The sequence below is a fragment of the Ambystoma mexicanum genome, chromosome 1q (assembly GCF_040938575.1).
Source record: "Ambystoma mexicanum isolate Mex_15411 chromosome 1q, UKY_AmexF1_1, whole genome shotgun sequence".
NCBI lineage: Eukaryota > Metazoa > Chordata > Amphibia > Caudata > Ambystomatidae > Ambystoma > Ambystoma mexicanum.
The window spans coordinates 1,456,312,958-1,456,328,767 of record NC_090922.1 but is presented as its reverse complement, the minus strand read 5'-3'; positions in this window follow the sequence as shown (position 1 = coordinate 1,456,328,767).

The following is a 15,810-nucleotide window of genomic DNA, read 5'->3' as shown; positions in this document are numbered from 1 at the left end:
CGTGTATTTCGGGGGTGCACAGTAAATTTCCACGAGATATGCCTTGGGCTAGCGGGGTACGTGTATTACTGGGGTACGCGGGGAGTTGCACACACGAAACGCCTTGTGCAAAAGGGGTACGTGTATTACTGGGGTACGAGTTTCACAAGCGATAGGCCTTGTGCGAGCGGGGAACGTGCATTTAGGGGGTGCGCAGGAAATTTCAAATGCGATGGGCCTTGGGCGAGTGGGGTACGTGTATTACTGGGGTATGCAGGTAGTTTCAAACACGATAGGGCTTGTGCGAGAGGGGTACATGTATTACTGGGGTACGAGTTTCACACATGATAGGCCTTGTGTGAGCGGGGTACGTGTATTCAGGGGGTGCATGGGAAGTTTCACACGCGATGGGCCTTGTGCGAGAGGGGTACGTGTATTACTGGGGTAAGCAGGGAGTTTTACACGCGATTTTGCATTGTGGCCCCTCCCGGGTTTGACCTTTCCCTCGCCACATACCCTGCAGGCAGCCCACACCACAGGGGACTACCCTACAACCCTCACCATGCCCTGCAGGCAACCCACATGGCACCATGCACTTGTGAGCACACTTGTGAGCCCCGACTCATGTCCCCCAGCCAACAGAGACGGGCACCTGCCAGCAGGCCCTGACTCATGTACCCCACACACCATTGACGGGCAGCTGCCAGCAGGCCCCGACTCATGTCCCCCACCCACCATTGACGGGCACCTGCCAGCAGGCCCCGACTCATGTCCTCCCACCCCACCCCCAGTGACGGGCACCTGCCAGCAGGCCCCGACTCATGTCCCCCACCCACCATTGACGGGCACCTGTCAGCAGGCCCCGACTCATGTCCCCCACTCCCAGTGACGGGCACCTGCCAGCAGGCCCCGACTCATGTCCCCCTCACCCCACCCCCAGCGATGGGCACCTGCTAGCAGGCCCCGACTCATGTGCCCCACCCACCATTGACGGGCACCTGCCAGCATGCCCCAACTCAGATCCCCCAACCCAACACGTCATCACGATTCACACTCATGGCCCTTTGGCCACCCAAATCCCACCCCACGCCACCACAACAATGTTCCCTCTAATAATTTTGCTCTATGTGTGAAACTGGTAGGCTGTTGTGCGCACATTATTTTCTATGTGCGCAACTGACTAATGAGGGACGCCACTTTGTGAGCATGTGTATTTAGTGAACTATCGTCATAGAAGAGAGCTTCAAAAGGGATTTCGTCTTACCAGCCACTGCAATTCTTGACAAATCTTACAGCACTTTTTCCAAACACAAAGGCTAAAATAAAATGTAGTATATGTGATTATACAGATAACTCATCAACCAGTCCAAGACTTCAACATCTGCCACAGTACCTTGTAAACATTTTAAGCCACTGGAGAATCGTTCATGTGTACTACAAAACACAAATATCTCTTGTCCTAACTGATGTGGCTGTCAAGAAATTCAGATAGAAAACATTTTGCTGATGTATTAATAGCAATTAAAAGTAATGTTTTCGAAAACATGCTGATAGGGGTTCAAGCGTCACTTTAATGAAGTAATTCAAGGGCCAGGAGAACATGCTTCCAATAATTTGTAGAAGGATGATAATTACATCAGAATAACTGCACCTCAGAATATGATGATCAAAAATTCCTGTGCCTCTGCTTACTATCCACATTACGTTCTCCTGTGTGTAGTTATAACACAAGCCTGCAGCTAAGAGGCATATGCACCATCAATTTTTACTCCCTGAAAAAAGAAAATATGCCTAACAAAAATGAGAAACAATGAACATATCATTATTTCAACCCACAAAGCTCCACTGATATTTTTTTGAATTAGTGACCATTAAAACACTGGCATAAGAAGGAGCTCTAATATTAATGCCCGATCTCAAGAGGAATTTTAAGAGGAAGAACATCGTTTAATAAACAGAAAGTATCCCTATTGGCAAAGCTAATTACCTTTTTACTCCATGAAAAATCATTTGATTCCAAGTAGGGAGCAACATCTAATTAGACCCCTGACATAGGAAGTAAAATAACAGGGCACATAATAGTCTATTGTTTTGGCCACCCTTCAACACCATAGCCTAGACAAAATTAAACAAGAGCCAAACTGAGGTTTATTATGGAGCCCTACTAAAGAAAATAACATATATGCCTTTTTAAGTTAATAGCATCAATTCATCAGAGATACAACTGATTGAATGGTTTCTTCGGTAACTATGGATGCCTCTTCTGTAATAATTCTTTATCAGTTAAATACGATTTCCTGGACGAAACGTATGACTTGTTTTTTTTTAATTTGCTGCTTTGTTCATCACCCACAAGGAGTGATGACCTGTGCTCTTCCATCCATACCCTTCCCCGGCCCCTGTGCTATCCTCCAATACTAGTTGATAGAGCACTGTAAAAGGGGAGGGATTGTAGCAGTAAACACTCGCTGGGATATTTGCAGGCCCACAATACTTTTTAAGCAAGGCATATTTAATGCCTCAACATATTATGTGCATGTTAAGAATGTCATGACTCTGCATGTACATAATTATTTTGCAGTGCATACAAGATTGTTTGCAGCATACCCCACCCTTATATCATTGTGTAGGATTATGCAGTGCTCAGTGAAACCGTTTTTGTATAGCAGCGATTTACCCTATAATGTAAGGAGGTCTATGACCAAAGTAACTCTGAACACTTGAAAACAATGCAGATTGTGTGAAAAGCATTCTCCTGTCTGAATATCCGGTGCTGTGATACTATGGACGAGTAATCCCAGGCATAGTCCATACCCATTATCCATTGTAGGGAAAGTAAATGATATTGCAATGTTGCTCTCCACTTATAGGGTAATGTTAGTGATGCTAAAGTAGGAGACGCTGAGCATCACATTTGTCCTCTCAAAATCCTTAGAGGGCAAATTAATATTTGAGTTTTAGAATGTGTTAACTTGCAAGGGGGCTGCTTCAAAGCACTTGCGTGACATATGTTCAAAGAAGAGTAAGTATCGGATAACTTTGCACATCCAAGTAGTCTGCTTACTTAGAGTCATTATCCGATATTTGAGCTAGTTGTTCGATTGTATAGGGTGGGTGAAGCTTTTGGTAAAGCACAATGAGTAACAGAAATTCTGGTGTGTGTCCGTTATTCATATTACAACAAACATAAAACAAGTGGATGTAGGTACACGTCTGCTAACCTTTCGCAGAGCCGAGAGAGGAAGAGTCAAGGTTGTCTGGTTGTATCTTAATGTGGTCTGGGGCAGAAGTTAGAGTCATGAGGTAAAAGTGTGGTAGAGTCAAGTTAAGGAGTCATGGGTGGCGAGGGAACATTATTTGGTTGATGTGTGCAGGCATATCCTGGTTAGATTCTTCTGTTCTTGGAGTCAGTTTTTCATATTCGTTTTTAACCTCTTTTGTGTGTATTTTGCTGTTAGGGATTTTATGTGTTTATGGTCGCCCTTGCATAGTAGTGTAATGCAAATGATCAGAATATCAAGACTAGTTGCTTATTTTAAGAGAAGGAACATTTCAGGTAATTACTGTGGATTGTGCCTTATTAAATCTTTTTGAACAGGTGAGAATTGTCTGTGTGCGACATCTTCTGAGCGGCACCCAGGAGGAAGCTGGGCAAGCGCACATGCGCACAGCTTATAGGAAACATTACCCCCCAGTCCAAACACCCAACCAAGCATTCCATCTTCTCCATATTGAAATCCCCATGTCATGATAGATCCAAAATGACAAGTATGCACATCAATATATGTTCGTCAGACACACACAATGGGTGCACGTGAATGAGAAAACCCACGTCGTGACATGCGCAAAACCAATGAGAGAATACCATAGAAATGAAGTTTGAAATAAAAATGTATTATATACAAAATGGAAGGAATGAAAGAAAGTCACACAAGAAAATAAATAATAAACAAAAGCCTGGATGTCCAAAATGAATGAAAAAATGTGAATGCTGAATCCAATTAAATCCAAATTAAAATGGCTCCAAAGCGTTCGTCCATTAAACCAAATCCAAACTTTAAGAAATAAGAAAACCATTGCTCCATGGTAAAAAAAAATCAATGAAGTGAAATCCAGTCCAGAACTATTAACAATGTAAAATTCCAGGGTCCATGAGCCCAACAATCCTAAGGAAACCTACCAAAAAGCCTACCTAATAAATAACTATATACAAAAAGGCGGGGCATATTCCATGCGCCCCAAAGGGAAAAAAAATAGAAAGGAAACGTACACCTACAGAGCTATTTACAAATGGCGGCGGGCAAGTCCAACGGCTCACTTGTTGATGTCCCGTGCCAGGGCATCATCGAACTCCTCCTCAACGTCCTGGAAGCGGGTTTCTTCCCTGGCCCCGAGGTCTCGCAGGGATAAAACCATGTCCACCTCCAACTCCCTGTGAATTTCCTTGAGGCACTCAGCCCACCTCAACGCCCTGCGCATGGAGTTCTCTGCCCTGACCATAGTGAGCCATGCCTCCTCCGCCCGCCGCCACGCCGCATCTATTTGCCGGCTCAACTGCTGCCACATGGAAGACGCTCCCAATCCAGGGTCCTCCTGCCCTCCGGCCGATGCCTGCCCCTCTGATGTTGATGGCCCCGAGCCATCCTCGCTCCCAGCTTGAGCCTGCTGCTGCCGTGCATGTGCCCTGCCTGCTGATGCCTGCACATACTCCTCCTGCTGGGGTCCAGTTGTTGGGGTGGTCACCCCTGCTGGACCTCCGACTCCCGACTGTGGCAGGGATGTGTCCTCCACCAGCCTGGCCGCTGGGTTAGAGGCAGCCCCACAGGGTGCCCAGGTGATACTTGGGCAGGAAGATGGCAAGGAGGACCTCATTAGTCAGTGGCATAGGTGGTTCAGTTGAGGAGGGGGTCGCTAGAAGGTCCAGCACACGGAGGAACCCAGCACCGGTAATCCCTCCTAGTCAGTCGACGCGGTCAACGAGGCATCTGAAATAACGTGCAGCGTCTTCACGAGAACCCTGCACGTTGACGCAACACCACCCCAACCAGGACAGGCTCAACACGGTCCCGGATTGCCATGTCCGCAGGGAGAGGAAGGCCAGTTGTTGTTAGTGGATCCCCTCACTGAAAACGGGTCTGGACGAAGGCATCCCTGCTGGTGCGGGATGATGCAGTCCCAGGATCGGGGACAGGATTACACACACGCAACTCTGCGGCCGCCTGTGCTGCCTCCTGTCCCTGCCCCTAGACTGCACCACTAGCACCAGTGGAATCCCCCCTCCAGACCCCGTGTGTGGCCCTTCCACGGCCTCCTCCTCAACCAAACCCTCCACCAACCTGGATGACTCGTGCCATCTTCCTCCATAGGCCCCTGTGGGGTTTCAGCTGCCACATCTGCTGCCGAGGAGTCCACCTCCGACCTCTGCCTCTTGGACCTACCCTCGGCAGCTGCGGCCGCAGATGCGGCACCAGACCCCTCACTCCCCGACGAGATGACAACATGGGAGGGGAGCTGGGCCTTGCGTCTGCGGCTGGCGGTGGGATCCCTGCCGCTGTGCTCCACAGCACCGTCTCCGCCCTCTTCATCAGTTGATGCTGCAGACAGTGAGAGACAGAACACAGGCATCAGGGCATTGTACAATGGTCTGATACACACATGACAGTTGCGTATGAGTGGCAGTCTCAAACATCACACATGGCATCACACTTCCCAACACACATATCATTTGAATCCACACACATGCGCAAATCAACAGGAATGTTGCAGCAGGCAGCACCATCCATACACGTACAACAGCATGAGCATCCGAAGGTTAGCCTGACGTCACATGCAACACAGGGAGTGCTGAACACATGCACACACGCCACCAGACATACATGCATCTATACATCTCCACAACCTGTCGCAGTGAAATCATCGCCATCAATGTCACATCTGCCAATCAGCCTCCTACATGCCGGTGTCACATGCATCCATGGTGTATCACAGTGGCACACATGTCAAATACACACACACACACATGAACATTGTGCACATACATGAAGGTGGAACCAGCGTCCATGTGTCACACCACAACCATACCACAGTACATACACATTAATTTAAACATGTGTGCACCGATACATGCATTTGGGCACCATGCATTTGAACACATACACCATTGATGTGCCTCACACATGACTGGACTCACATGCGTCAGGCTCATGTCCCTGTACATACACATCCATGCATGGGCCTTCCATGACATATGTGCAACCTGCACACTCCTGCCACACCTCAACATGGACTGCGTCCAATCAGTACGCAAGGACACTTACCGCTCGACTCCGGACGGGTCTGCCTCTGAAGGACCTGGAGCTGGAGCGCTGGGTGTATACGTTCCAGGACCCTCATCTGGATGTTGGTAAGGCGGACCAGGCACCCCTCTGCATGCTTTGCCTTCAAGAGGCGCCGGGCCTTGCTGAGGGTTCTGGACCTGAAGTCCTTCCAGCGCTTCCAGACGTGTTGCATGTCGCGGGCTGCCACCCCCTCCACGTTGATGGCAGCCACAATATCCTTCCAGATCCTCATCCGTCCTTCATTGTCGGCGCGTGAACTTCCAAAGAGGGCATCATAATTCACCAGGACTTGCTCCACCAGGATACCAACTTCTGCAGCACTGAAGCTGGTAGCCCTTCTGCCTCTCTGGCTGGGGGTTGCCAGTGGTCTCCGATGGTGTTTCCCCTGACATGGCAAACCCCGAGGCAGGTGTGGGTGGGCAACTGGGTCCTGGTGCTCGGCTGTGGAGCGATGGAACTTCAGTCGGGAGTCTTCTGTTCCAGCAGGGGTGGTCACAGCAACTGAACCCCTGCAGATGGCTGACGTGCAGGCACCAAATAGCAGGGCACCTGGCCAGCAGGAAGGCAGCAGCAGATGGCAGGTGGGAGCTGGCTTGGAGCTCTGGGGGGCAGGAAAATGGCCTTCTGGGCAGGAGCGTGGTCTTCCGTGTGTCGTCGCGTGGGCAGCTTGATACAGAGTGAATTGGCACGTGAAAAAACTACACGTCAGCGTGTAATTCGAGGAAAGGCCCTTAGCGCGTGAGTGTGTCTGTGACGTTACGCGCGCAGGCATTTCCCTTGTGATGGGTGCATAGTGAATCAGCACATGAAAAAACAACACGTCCTCGTGTCAATGCGTGTAATTTGAGGAAAGGGCCTAAGCGCGTAAGTGAAGTGACACGCGCAGGCGTTTCCCTCAGCACGGGTTAAAGGTGAGCGGGGCCAGCAGTTCACTGTGCGTGCCTTTCGTGGAGACCGACGTGTGTGTTGCTACTTCATGTTGTTTCACGCACCATCACACCTTCACAGCCGATCAAGGACGTATCTCTTCTTTTGGCGGGGGTATTGGCTACGCGTGTTTTTCATTATCATGCTAGTCTGACGGTGAGTTGCGCACGCTATTTTTTCCACTGCGTGTGTCCCTGTGTATCACGTACCCATTTTCGAGGTCATAGTAGCCTGCGTGTCCCACGCGTATGTGTTTTTCATGTCCCTGGGTGCCACCGCGTACTGTGGGAGGTTAGTTCCACACACGTGGGCTACCGGGGGTTGCGTGCATGGTTTTACTGCAGTTTTGGGGTGCCTGAGCATTGTGTGACCCGTCACTTTATCACAGGGTCACATGCAGCCTTGCAGGTGCACAGGGGTGCTGTTAACATCTTGTATCCCACCCCCTTCACCCCAATTGCCCAGGACAATTGTTGTGTACACCTCCCATTGGCACTACTCCATCTGTGCCGGCACTACTCCATCTGTGCCATGGTTGGGAGGCCACCAAAGGTGAGGGGTGCCTCAGCTGGGCGTACTCCATGTGGCGGGTGTGGTCAGGGACGTGGCCGTGGTGACCAGGGAGTAGGGGGACTCCAGGGTGTCCAGGGTGGCTGCAGAGGGGAAGAGGCAGGGTTTCGCCAGTTCGGCCCGATGCTGTGCCACATGTTGGTGCAGTCCTGCCACCACCCCCTGTGGTTACGGGAGATGCAGCTCTTGCATCTGGCACTGGTGCCCGTGTGACCCGGCAGTCCGTTTCATCGACTGCCACGGGCCCAAGGGTAGTGGTAGCTGCAGGTGCAGCTGTGGACACCACCACCCAGGCTCAGGGCCGGACAGCGCAAGCTGCATTGGCACATGAAGAGTCCCTCGATGATTTCCAGGAGTTCAGGAGGCACAGGGACATGAACACAGGGCTGACCCGACCGAGGCACATGTCCCTGGGGCAGTAATGTCATCTGCTGCCCCGAGCAGCGGGGTGTCAGCAACTGCATGGGCAGATGCAGCCGACACCACCCCGCCTATGAGTCTACCATCCAGGACAGTCCCTGTCAGTGACCTTAGCACAGCAGATGTTGCTGCGCAGGGTCAAGTCAGGGGCACCCAGCAGCCACCAACGCAAGACAGAACTTCCATCATTGTTCCACCTGCCACTCCCTTGGTTCAATCCACCAGTGCCACTGCCCATACTGATCAGGGCGGCATTTGCCAGTCAGGGTCCGGACCACAGTCCAAGAGGAGGAAGGTTGCACCTGCAGTACTGACTGGGACCCCAGACACAGCTCCGGCCTCCGGCACGGTGAGGAAGAAGTCTTTCAGCATGCAGGAACTGGACTTCCTTGTGGACTACATGCGGGACCACAACCGTGATATGCTGGTGGGGCCGAATTGTCAGACTACGGCTGCCCATTGTATGTCTCACTGGCAGCAACTTGCCGATCATGTGAGTGCATTCGGACATGAGGTGTGCACAGGCCAAGAGTGCAAAAAGCGTTGGGATGACCTCCGACGCAGTGCTAAGGCGAAGCGTGCCTCCAGTTATGCCGTGACTCAGTTGACTGGCGGTGGGTCACCAGCTCAGGAGGAAGACCTCACTTCGCACGAGTTCATACCGGCAGGACTGGTCGAAGGAGTGGGAGAGATGCTGGACTTGGATGCCCCGTCCAGTGAGTGTTGTCGCGTTTTTGTACAGTCCATGGATGTTTAGGTTGTGTGATGTGTTGTGCTTGACTGCCACTGCAAGTCATGTGTACATGGTCCTCATGTGCGAGTCTTGCAATGTTTCACTGATGTGTGCCTGCTGTGCAGCATGCTGTACATGTAGAGCAGACAGGGACTGTCCTCATCACCACACTTGCACCCTACTCACATGCTAGTAACCCGGCTGCCCCTCCGGTTCATGTTCCAGCTCACTGGCCCTTCTGCATGTATCCTGGGGTCTCTTTCCTCTCAGCACTGACTATCTCATAGCCTGACTGACGTGCATGTGTGTTCTGCCTGCATGCGGGTACTCCACGTAGGCATGCTCTCTAGCCCCTCCACCCCCCTGCACCCCAATTTCACCATGGCACTGGTGGGTGTCATGTTGGACTACTGCAATGGCCTGTTCAAGGCTCCTGTGTACATGCACACTTCCCCCTGCCAACCTGCCAGACACATACAGTGGGGTACATCCATTGTCCTTGATGCAGGGTGTCTCACTCAGACTGTGCAGATGGCAGACGCTCCGTAGGGACATGAGTGCCCATTCATGCTCCATGTGCATTCCATGCATGGCCCTATGTGTCTTTGACTGGATGATCATTGTAGTACGTGTCCAGGATGACCTACATTTCATGGCATTTGATCATCCATTCCATGCCCACTCTGGCTCAGTCCTGCATCACACACATGTTTAGGGTGTCACAGTCTGTGTGGGGCACAGGCATCCCCCTGTTTCATGCCCACTGACTTTGTTCAACTGTTCAACTGGTGTAGTGGCTTCTGCACACATGGGTGTACTACTGAGGTTCATCATGTGTCCTGTTTACTGTCCCATCATATCTTCTGCTGTGTTATCAGTTTACTCAGATGATGCAATTGATGCTAGTCAACACTGACTGCCAATACACAGGTCTATGGTCAGCCTTTCGCTGCCATGCAATGCATCCCTGCATTTTCACTTATGGGGGGGGGTTTGCTTGTGGCCATGCAACCCATTGCATGCACATTGCACGTGATGCCTGAACTTGCCCTTGCACTGCCTTCATGTTTATTGATACACATCATGATGTACTTGTTCATGTAGATAGTGGGTAACGTACACATGTTCTGCACTGCATCAACCCACTTCTGAGCCATGTTACACCATTCTACATGCCTACTCACTGATGCAATGTCAAAGTGACCTGGCATGTATGGCCAGTTTTTCATCCCTTCTCTGTCATGAATGAGACGGGCACAGGTGCACATATGCTCAGTATTGGAACTCCCTAGTGGCTGTTTAGATGAGTTGATTGGTCAATCTGTGGCCTATACCAACTGGCATAGGGCGCTGATTGAATGTAGCCTGCCAATCGGGTTGTAATGACTGTGGAGCTTCCTTCACGTGTGTATGTGTTCACTTCCACATACATCAAAGCAAGCAGCGTTGTAGCTGCTTGCTTTGGTGTATTGGATGCTGGTCATGTTCACAATACAGGTGTATGGGGAAATTGGTGTTTTTGAACCCTTTCACATGTACATATGCTAGCATCTTCAACGTTGTGTAGTGCAACATTGTGAGTACTCACTTATGTGTTTGTGAAAGTGTTCATTTACACATGTGTCTTCCACAGCTTTTGTGTTGACTGACTAATATGTAGTTGATTGACGTTGATGCTGGTGAGATTTCTGCATTGCGCACGTTATGTGGAACTAGCGTGATCCAGAAGGTTAACTGTTGTGCAGTATGTGTATGTCCAGGCCCACTTAGCTACTATGGCGGGTCCTGGGTGTGGAGATTTCCACAGGAATGATGTAATAGGGCACATTCATAGGCCAATGTGCTCAATCAGGCACTGAGGGGTGTTGTGGAGGCCTCATGTCCTGCAGCTCGGACAGTACTGGACGTTATGGTCCCTCATGCCTGGTTGCAGGCCCTTGCTTTGCTTGGGACATTCACATGTACATGGCCCATGCCACCCGGTACGGGCCGAGCTGCAGATGGATGGAGCTATATTGATGATGATGCTTTAGTGATGCATGTATACATGCATGTTACCTGTGTCATTGTGTGTTTAGATTCACTTGAAGCAATGGTCAATTTGCAGTTCAGAAATGCTTATGGTGTGTTGCATCTCTTAGTTGCCATCTGTCTTTTCTGCCTGTGACATGTGCCTGACAGAGGTGGTGTCTGATGGAGTTCATATACTACATTTTGTACTTGTGTAGGCTTTGCTATTTAGACACATCCATTTCTGCTTTTGGGATGTGTTTGCATATCAAGGCCACTGGATGCATGCCAGGTTCTCATTTGTGTGTGACATGTCTGCTTCATGTGTTGGCTGTCAATGTGATGTGTATGTGTGTGTGGGTTATGTGCTTCTAACATGTGTACTCATGTTTGCTTTTTTTCTCCACTTTTCAGATGATGACGCAATGGAGCCAGAGCATGGTGTTGTCATGCCAGCACAGGGTTGCTATCACACCAGCAACCCAGCACAAGTGGGGGTCGTGGGGTGGTAGACCACGAGAACCCACTTGTGTTACAGACCATCTTGTCTATGGCTGGCAATGAGTCTAGCCCGGATGATCACTCTGACAACAATGTCAAGTTGGATGTGCATCGTGTCCATTCGTCAGGGGTGAGTGATTCTGATGTGGACGCTCCTCTGTCCGCGACACCTGCACTGAGTGGCCAGACAGTGGTGGGACCTCCGCCTGTGGTGGATCGGGACGCAGGGTCACCATCCACACCAGTTGCTGATGTGCCTGGGGCATCACTTCATCAGAGGAATGCAGTCCTGCAGCCGTGGGCAGTGCCAACCCAACAAGGACGTCGGGTCCTTGGGCCCCGCAGGTGTCAAGCCCAGCAATGCGGTGGCCGCGTGCCACTGGGGTATACTGAGTGGGTGCAAGCCATGGTTGCCAATTCAGAACACCAGGTGGCAGCAATTGATAACATCACTGAGAGCACGGAATGTGTGGCCCAATCCATGCTCCCCCCTTCTAGGCAGGTGGAACTTCGGCAGCGGGTGGCACAGTCCACTCGCTCAAGCTGGGCATGGCAGCCTCAGACAGGGCACGCTGGGCTGAAATGGTGTCTTTGCATCAAGCAATTGCTGCTCACGCAGAGGCACACATGGAGGCCATGAGGGTTGACTATGAATCCCTCAAATCTACTCTGGCTGTGCTCTTGATGTCCCCGAGGACGCGGTCAGAGGAGAGGTTTGAGCAGCTAGAGAATGCCATCTTGGCTGAGCTACGTGCTTGCCGGGAGGTGTACCAGTTGTCCACGCAGGCGATGCAGGAAGAACTCTGTGTTACACGTGTTACCTTGAAAGAGTAAGCACGTGTATCACGCGAGGTTCTACATGCTGACCTACGTGTCATCGCTGCACAGAACCAGGCTCCCACACAGGTCGAGCTATGCAGGTGTTGAGCACATGGAGGTTTTTTTATTTATCTCAACATCATCGCATGTGGGTGTTGAGGTGCACCCTGTACCTCCTCCCTCCTGTATTCCTCCCCCCCGGGTCTTATGTGGCGATTTCTGATTTTTATGGTTAGTTTAATTAGTGGTTTTTAATAGTTAGTTTAAATAGGTAATACAGGTTTTTAATAGTTAGTTTAATTAGTTAATACAGTTTAAAATTGCTTGTCTTTTGTGCATTCATGTGATGGTGTGGTGCTGTGTTGCTTTTGAAAGCATCCACTGTCTTTTCCAGCTGGTCCCTTCAAGCTTGTCCTGTGTATGTGTTTGTAGCTTGGGGTCCTGACTCACATAGGCCACTCCTGCTTCCCTTATCATGGGCTCGCAGGGATGGTTCGGTGTTACAGTCATTTGCACAAGGGCATTTGACTTTCCTCATATCTGTGGCCTGTCTGCTGCTGTACTGCTTGTGGTAACAGCCCTAGTGGGGATTAAGTGGGTTTGCTCCACGTCATGTCTGCAATCCATTTGGGTGAGTCCATGATTGATATGTCCATTTATTGATGTATATTCTTTTCTTGCCTGTATATGTGCTTGATGCACTTCATGCTGTAGACAGTAGCCGGCACCCTTTGGCTGTCAAATTCACACTGATGGTGGGAGGAGTTTGGATGTAGGTCTCCAACATGGGCCAGTGACAACCAGCATGACGACACACACACAGGGAACTTTCCAGACTTATTAATATCTTTTATGCCCTTTATGCAGGAAAATTTTCCAGCAGACACAGGGCCAAGAACTACTGAGACCTGGCCACGTTGGGGGGGTGCACATGTGCGCATGTGTGCGCAAGCAGAAGCACAGGGCTTGTGGTCAGATGTCCGACAGAAGCAGACGTGTCTCCAGGAGCTCCAAGCAAGGTGAGCAGCACAACAGGCCACACCGCAGCCAACATTCCACCAGGCCACTTGCACATGCTTGCAAAGTAGCGCCAGTGCTGGGGAGCTTGGCCAGGCATTGTTGAAGGAGCGCACAGTACAGCTAAGACGCGTTGAGGAACAAAAGCCAAGTGGCTTTGCAAGTTGTCAGGGGCACCCGCAGGGGCCGTCGCACATATCCTCGAGTCACCCCTGCTCCAAAGCTGAGTTGTTAGCGCATTGGCATTCCTAGCCAGTCACTAATACAGTGCACGGGGGCCCCCAGCGAGGCACAGACTCGAGTGCAGTGCATATCATTTGCATGTGCAGATTTCCACGTGCACTACCTATTGAGATCCACGGCTGCCAGAACACGACTTGTACTGAAGTCGCACCTCGCTATACGTGTCTTGCAGCTCACCCAGGGACCTTTCTATCATGTGTGATTCTTGACACATTTGTCTTCCTTTACCGTGCAGCCACGTGCGCCTGCCTTACTGCATTGACAGTGTATGAACCATCACAGGGGCAAGCTAACGTATACGTACAATGCAGCAGACAAGAGTGTTTATTTGTAGAGCAGTCACTTAGTTTGAGGCATGAATGGTGTTGTGTGTGTTGAAAACACACACACAGATTAGTAACTCACACTCTTTTTGCAGCATTGAACTGCTCCTGTTACCGGACCTGAGAGTGCGCAGGCAGGAGGCCAGCACTCGCCCCAGAGATAAGTCTCTCTTTGGCTTGCATTTGACTCATTTTGGACAATGTGCATGAAGAACATGGTTTCTCTGATTGGGTATGTGTTATGGTCAATAGTTGCCTTTTGCACATTGCACAATGGCTGCTCACTGTGCTGTGTGCGGAGCAGTGTGTTGCAAGAGACACACACAGCACACGGGTTCGGGAGTAGCGATTTTGCCTTGCCCAATGTGCATGTAAACAGGCATTCAGTGTTGTGTTCATGCTACCACTGGTGGAAAGCATTTGTGTATGACTTGGTATGTGTGGGAGGTTGTTGGTCAGTAATTTCATCTGATTCCATGTCAGGCGTCATTGTCTCGGGCCACTTTCCATTTATCACATGTCACTTCATATCTAATTGGTCATGTGTTGGGCTTTTGCTATTGCATGCCATGACATGGTGTGGCAGACAAGGGTGATTTGGGTTGGGAGGCTTTGGGCGACATACCAGGGATTGTCATGGCCTGTTTTGCGGGGGGTGGGGGTGTGATACACACCCTGCATGTGTTCCTTTTGGTCACACGGGATTGGTTATGTTTAAGTAGCTATGGATGCACACAATGTAGCACGTCCATGGCAACATTCTCAGGGTGGTAAGGTTGTGACAGTTGACTGTCTCTTTGTCATCATCGATTGTCACCTGGTATGTGCCAGGCCTGTATGCACTCCGCAGGGGTAGGAGTTTAGGTGAAAAATGTGGCCACAAGCTGGGTCCAGGCTGCCTCGCCACGTGCCCTTTCCCCTCCCATGGGCAGCACCTGTGCCTGTGGTTGGGGATGGGGGGGCACCACCATGTCCACCGGTACACCCTGCCGTGTTGCAACATTGTGCAGGATACATGCTGCCACAATGATCCTGCACACTACTGGGGGGTGCATATAGGAGTGGAAGCGTGACTTGAGCACTCCGAATGTGTGCTCCACTATGCCCCTGGTTACAGTATGTGCAGCGTTGTATCTTACCTGGGGTGGTGTGGTGGGGTTCCAGATTGGCGTCATCATGTGGTTGCTCAGAGGGTAGGCACTGTCCCCTGGGGAGGTGATTTTGGTTGTGATTAGTTGGGTTTGTGTATTTGTCTGTGTGTCACATGCAGGCATGTGCACAGGCATTTGTACTCACCTAGGAGCCATGTGTCGCCATGCTTCTCAGCTTTCAGGGCCCGGCTCAGGGCGGACATTCTGTATATGAAACCGTCATGGGTAGAGCCAGTTTGCATAGACAGAGGTGATGATTCCCTTGTCATCGCATACAACCTGCACGTTGATGGAATGCTTGCCGTTTCGGCAGATGTGCTCAAGCATTTTCGGGAAGTGTGCCACCCTGTAAAAGTCCTGGACCATGACCTGCCTTTCTGCGGGTGTTCTGGGCATGTGTATGTGCCTGCGGACTGAGGGGCGCGCAGTCATGATTGCCAACACCTGGTGTAGGCAGCGTGACTGCGTGGTCTGTGAGACCCCCCCCACTATGGCAGTTGTCCGCTGAAATGACCCAGTGGCCAAAAAATGCAGGACATTGAGCACCTTCTCCAAGGGGCTCAATGCGTGGGAGCACAGGGTGGGGGATGTAAGGTCATCTTCCCATTCCCTGACCAGGTCTAGGATGATACGAGGTGGACACCTATACCTGCCAGAGACCTGGTCGTCAGGCATCCCAAAAAGGTTGGTCTGGGGAAAGAAAATGCGGGGCCTAGCTATTCTCCTCCTCCTGCGATGTCCCACGATCAGTGCTGCGACAAATGGGGATTCATCGTAGC